The sequence below is a fragment of the Pristiophorus japonicus genome, chromosome 1, assembly GCF_044704955.1.
Source record: "Pristiophorus japonicus isolate sPriJap1 chromosome 1, sPriJap1.hap1, whole genome shotgun sequence".
Classification (NCBI taxonomy): domain Eukaryota; kingdom Metazoa; phylum Chordata; class Chondrichthyes; family Pristiophoridae; genus Pristiophorus; species Pristiophorus japonicus.
In genome coordinates, this window is record NC_091977.1 from 15,795,099 (window position 1) to 15,801,098 (window position 6,000).

Genomic DNA, 6,000 nt, shown 5'->3' on the forward strand with positions numbered 1-6,000 from the left:
AGTTAAAGAATGTGTAAAATGCTACCTGGCAGTGATTGGCCTCCCTGTTGGACCTTTCATCGTCACACCATTTCCTCGGCTGCGCATAATATAGAAAGAAGAAAGAAATAAAGACTTGCATTTATATAGCATCTTTCACGACCATTGGCTATCTCAAAGCGCTTTACAGCCAATTAAGTACTTTTGGAGTGTAGTCACTATTGTAATGTGGGAAACGCGGCAGCCAATTTGCGCACAGCAAGCTCCCACAAGCAGCGATGTGATCATGATCAGATAATCTGTTTTTTTGTGGGGTAAATATTGGCCAGGATACCTGGGATAACTCCCCTGCTCTTCTTCGAAATAGTATCTCGGGATCTTTTACGTCCACCTGATGGGGCCTCGGAAAGACGGCACCTCCAACCAGTGCAGTGCTCCCTCAGCACTGCACTGGAGTGTCAGCCTCGATTCATGTGTTCAAGTCCCTGAAGTGGGACATAAACCCACCACCTTCTGATTCAGAGACGTGTGTGCTACCCACTGAGCCACACTCTGACATATACTTAAGCGTAAAGCAATTGCAAGGTCTTTACATAGAAACATAGGAACAGGAGAAGGCCATTTAGCCCCTCGAGCCTGTTCCACCATTCAATGAGATCAGGGCTGATCTGTAACTTGGGTAAGGTTCCTAACAGTATAAATGTAAACGCACGAGCGGCCCCCAGCTTGCGAGCACCATCGGAGCAGGCCGGGGAGTGGAAGGAGCGGCGTGGATGCATATCACTCCAGGGAGCAGCACGTGCTGGAGCAGGAGAGCAACGACAGTGAAAAGGAACGTCACCAAGATCCGGGTCGCTGATTGAAACATGGGCAGGTATATCAGGAGCGGCGAGAGACTGTAGAGGGACGTGATCGGGGGCGCAGGAGAGGTGCAAGTTCGGGGCCCGGGGAAGGCGAGGGCCCAGGGGCAGCACGGGCCAGCCCACACTGCGATATGTGTGGGCACTAGGCCCGTGCACAGAGCTGGTCTCCAGTCGTCTTGGCTAACCCTTGCCACTGGACCAAGACCTAGCTCTGTCAAGCCCGTGTGGTGGCTGGTGTGCAACGGTCACCCCACGTTAAAAAAAATCCACACACAGGCATCATCCACCCTTCAGGATGTAGTTCGGGACCTGGAACTTTAGGTCCTTCATTGAAACACATGTGAACTTCTTGACGTGGAAGCAAGTCATCCTCGGTTTGAGAGACTGCCTATGATGATGATGGCTGATCTATGACCTAACTCTCTCTACCTGCCTTTGCCCCAAATACCTTAATATCTTTGCCCCGTATCCCTCAAAAATCTATCAATCTCGATTTAAACGTAACAATCAATTGCCGTTTGCGAAAATGGTGTGTAGAAGTGTTTCCTAATTTCACTCCTGAAAGGTCTGGCTCTAATTTTTAAACTATGGCCCCAGTCTTAGATTTCTCCAACCAGCGGAAATCGTTTCTCCCTATCTGTTCCCCTTAATATCCTGAAAACTTCGATCAGATCACCCCTTAACCTTCCAGGGAATATAACCCTAGTTTTCCTGAAATTTGTCGCGCTGAACATCATTCAAAACAGCACTGGGAAATGGAACTGTGACCAAGAAGGGAACGAGCATTCATGAAATTGTACACCCCTTTTTTTGACCTGAGGAAGGAGCAAACTAAATGAAGGGGGCCACTCCAGGTATGAGAATATCATGAATGGATCGAATAACATTCCCGCTTTAATTGGAGGGTTTTACTGTGCTGCTTGATCCTGTTATAAATCAAAGACACCAACAAGCCTGAATCCCAGGCTGTACCATTCACAACAGGGGGATTCCAAGGCTAATGGCTGCATTTTTAAATCGATTTAGAAGAAAGAAAATAGTTTTACTAAATTAAATGTATAGCAATTTCCTTTCAATTTTACGAACTGACCATTATGCTTTCTAAAGGCGTCCACAAGTAGAGTCTCTCGGCAAAATACCGGAGCTGTCCTTGTGACTGAAAAAAACTTTAAGAAGTTGCGCTTGGATTCTTCAGGAATGTCTCGAGACTTAAAAACATATACAATGCTGCCATTATTACTGTCATTAACCTGGGGTTCAAATCTCAGATCACACAGGGATTCAGCTGTACAGTGTTGTGCTTGAAGCACTTCACAAAAATAAAGTTTATTTAACTAAAATTCCTGACCATAGAATTTCCATGGTACTTGGAGAGTGGCTTTCTTTTAAATGCATCATAGTCCCTTCTTTCAATTTGTTTAAAGCACATATAACTGACGGTAAAAAGGCAGAAAAACTCATTCACTAGGAATCGTCACCCCTCTGCATACCTTCGGTGTAAATGGGATTTCCACCAATCTTCTGCCAAAGTTGTGGTGGAGCGGGACAAGAGGAAAGTCCCAGTGAGTGTTTTTTGTCCTTACTTTCACAGCGTGGACTCCTTGCCGTAGTACGGTACCACTGGTACAGGTCACCCTCTGCTTACCTCATCAAAGCGGACACTTTCCACGTAAACTAGGCACTTAGTGTTGGGGGTGTATCTGACTGCGAATACGATGTCTGCACATGCACTTCCAGCAGGAAATGCAGCGTAACACTAAGGAGTAGTCTGCTCAATCTTTTTCCTCTCTAATCGAGAGGTAGAGAGGGTAATTGCACTGTCCAGCCACGACCTAGTGATGTCCTTCTGAAGTCTGTTACTATCCTCATCACTATTTACTACATTTCTGATATTCGTGTCATCTGCAGACTTTGAAATTATGCCCTGAATACCCAAGTCCAGGTCATTAATATATATCAAAAAGAGTTGCCCTAATATCGATGTCATGTATGTAGACCATGTATACTAACTGTATAGTCACATAAGGTGTGCCACCAGAGGGCACTGCGGTGGGAGACCTGAGGATCACCTGCATAGGTGTGCGGGGCCCAGTATAAAAGCCTGCCCACCATGCTTGTGCCTCACTCTGGAGTTATAATAAATGGGACTAAGGTCACAACAGCTCAAGTACAATACTAGACCTCGTGGAGTCATTCATAAGAGTATTAAAGACATAACAATCAACCTCTGAAAAACAACCGTTAACCACTGCTCTCTACTTCCACATCCGGGCCAGGGTCAAACAGGGCTGCGTCATCGCCCCAACCCTCTTCTCAATCTTTCTCGCCGCCATGCTCCAGCTCACAGTCAACAAGCTCCCCGCTGGAGTGGAACTAAACTACAGAACCAGTGGGAACCTGTTCAACCTTCGTCGTCTCCAGGTCAGATCCAAGACCACCCCAACCTCTGTCGTCGAGCTACAGTACACGGACAACGCCTGCGTCTGCGCACACACAGAGGCTACACTCCAGGACATAGTCGACGTATTTACTGAGGCGTACGAAAGCAAAGGCCTTGCACTAAACATCCGTAAGACAAAGGTCCTCCACCAGCCTGTCCTCACCACACAGCACTGCCCCCCAGTCATCAAGATCCACGGTGCGGCCCTGGACACCGTGGACCACTTCCCATATCTCGGGAGCCTCTTATCAACAAGAGCAGGCATCGACGATGGGATCCAACACCACCTCCAGTGCGCCAGTGCAGCCTTCAGTCACCTGAGGAAAAGAGTGTTTGAAGACAAGGCCCTCAAAACTGCTCCCAAGCTCATGGTCTACAAGGCCTTAGTAATACCTTCCCCCCTGAATGGCTCAGAGATACAGACCATGTACAGTAGACACCTCAAGTTGCTGGAGAAATATCACCAACGATGTCTCCGCAAGATCCTACAAATCCCCTGGGAGGACAGGCGTCCTCATTCAGGTTAACATCCCCAGCATTGAAGCACTGACCACACTCGATCAGCTCCAATGGACGGGCCACATCGTCCGCATGCCCGATACAAGACTCCCAAAATAAGCACTCTACTCGGAGCTCCTACATGGCAAGCGAGCCCCAGGTGGACAGAGGAAACGCAACAAGGACACCCTCAAAGCCTCCTTGGAAAAAGTGCAACATCCCCACTGGCACCTGGCCTTTTGAAAGTCCATATATGCAACATCCACTGTACTACCCTCATCAACCCTCTCCCTTACTTCATCAAAGAACTCAATCAAAAGTTAATCCAACACAATTTGCCTTTAACAAATCCATGCTGGCTATCATTTATTAACTCATATTTTTCCAGTGACTGTTAATTTTGTCTCGGATTATTGTCTCTGAAAGTTTCTCTACCGCTGGAGTTAAGCTGACCGGGTTTATCCTTCTCCCCATTGAAGTTTAAATACCCCTCTCCCCACTTTGACCCTGAGCAACACTGGATACCAGGGGCACAAAGAAGTTGTGTGATACATTTCCCTTATTTGAATGGCTTCATAGTAGATCCACCCATTTGTGAGTGGGCTTATAAAGCAAACACCCAACTTGGGCTATAATTTATGATGGGGCAAAACAGGTGGTGGACTCAGTGAAACTTCCTCCTGCCCCAAATCCTGCCACTGCCTGCCCAGAAACTCTGTTTTGTGGTCCCAGCTACAGATGGCTAATAATACAGTCCCGGGACAGTGGTGCCAGGATAACAGGACATTGTGCCTGCACCCCAAGATGCTGACCTCACCCCGATGACATGACATCAATTCATTTGAATTTTGGTGGTATGAAGCTAATATCATTAATAGTGACCCATGTAACTACTGGATTGTCGTAAAAACCCACCTGGTTCACTACTGTCCTTTAGGGAAGGAAATCTGCCGCCCTTACCTGGTCTGGCCTATTGGTGACTCCAGACCCACAGCAATGTGTTGGCTCTGAACTTCCCTCGGAAATGCTGGCTCATCAGCTCCTTCTCTTTTAAAGTGATTGGTAAAAGAACCAAAGGCGGCAAAAGAAAAAATAAATGATGCAGCGAGTGGTTACGGTCTGGAATGCTCTGCCTGAAAGGGTGATGGAGGCAGACTCAGTCACTGTTTTCAAGAGGAAGTTGGATAAGTACCTGAAAGAAAAAAAATTGCAGGGCCACGGGTAAAGGGCGGGGGAGTGGGACTAGCTAGAGTGCTCTTGCAGAGAGCCGGCACAGGCTCGACGGGCCGAATTGTGCTGTAACCGTTCTGTGACTCTATGATTCTCTCGAACAATTAGGGATGGGTAATAAATACTGGCCTTGCCAGCGACGCCCACATCCCGTGAACAAATACATTTTGTTTGAATTAAAAATGATTGGGATATCTGAGCTTTTAGAAGACAGCTGGTGAAATGTGTCGTGGGTTTTACAAGATGTTTTTGACCGCTTTGAAAGTGTAATAGAAATCTTTTAAAAAGCTGAAAGTTAAAACTCAAAAAATGTTGACTTTATTCATTCTCCCATCTTAGCATTTGCTGATCTAGCAGCAACAATCAGACTACTTTGTATTATTTTGCTAATGGAATAATTAATGCCTTTAGATGTCAGAATTGTGCAACTTTGTTCTATCCTTACTAAGTTAATGGAATTGTAACATCCTTTCAGATCGAGCTCTTCACTTTGCTTGCAGGAAACAAAAGAATCAAACCAAGAACGCCTGTATCCCATAACAACTGGGAATGAAAGAGCAATAAATCTTTAGATTTCACAGATCTCTATAAGAGAGCACTGTATGTGCATGTTGTTCAAAATTTAATGAAAACATCTTAGTGTTGTGCAGAAAGGGACATTAACATTCTAGATTTAGAAGCTGGATGCAAGATTAAAGGGCGATGCCTCAAGACAGCCACACTGAAGCAGCACGGCCCAAAAAACATTAAATTCCAACAAAATGATGCATAGTCCCAAAGACTTCAAGCTGGAAAGAATACAACAGAGGCACAAGCTGAAGGGAATAAAAGGAAGGAGGCTTCGAAAACAGATGTAGACAGGAAAAAAGAAGTTCTAGGGAAAAAAATTGGGTGAGCTGGATTAGAATAGAATCCAGTTTTTCAAATGAGAAGACTAATTTCTGTAGGGCGCCATCATATGTATGCTAGCCCCCGTGCTTTAAAGGAAAT